We start from the raw sequence: 664 nt of genomic DNA, 5'->3' as shown, positions 1-664 counted from the left end.
GAGAGTTTCCTAATATGATTCGGAAATTAAACAAGGAAACAAATATTTCGGTTTTATCTCCTTATATAAGCAAAAAAAACATTGACTACGAATTTGAAAAATAAAGGTTGAAGAGTTGCGTACTATGATTATAGGAAATCTTCTATTAAGAGACAAATAAGTCATCACGTTGGTCCATACAGATTAAATTATCTTTTTTAGGGGCCAGACTAAATTATCTTAACCATTAAATTTTAGATATAGACGACTGAGATTAAAAGATATAGTGTTACAAGCAAAAAATGTGTACATGCGATATTGTATGGGCGCTGATAGGCGCCGGCGCGCCGGCCCAAATTTGGGCCGGTCAGCTGCCAAGCGTCGGATATGCGTGCATCAACGGGTGAGATTTGCCCTCGCGTTCCCCCGGGTCGTCTTCCTCCTACCGCACGCGCGCGAGAGAAGAAAAAATCTCCACAGGTCAACCTCCGCCCAGGGCCGCCCCTTCGCAGTTCGCCCAGGCTACTCGCCGTCGCAGCTCACCGGGGCCCTCGCCGTCGCAGCTCGCCGGGGCTGCTCAAAAGAAAGCCGTTCGTCCCTGTCTCTTACCCCCTGGTTGCAGCACTGCCGGTTAGGATTCCAGCATCGCCACCAGCCGCCGTCATAGTTCGCCACGCGTCCCGTC

This window comes from Triticum dicoccoides, chromosome 4B, assembly GCF_002162155.2.
Source record: "Triticum dicoccoides isolate Atlit2015 ecotype Zavitan chromosome 4B, WEW_v2.0, whole genome shotgun sequence".
Taxonomy (NCBI): Eukaryota; Viridiplantae; Streptophyta; class Magnoliopsida; order Poales; family Poaceae; genus Triticum; species Triticum dicoccoides.
This window is presented reverse-complemented; position numbering follows the sequence as displayed.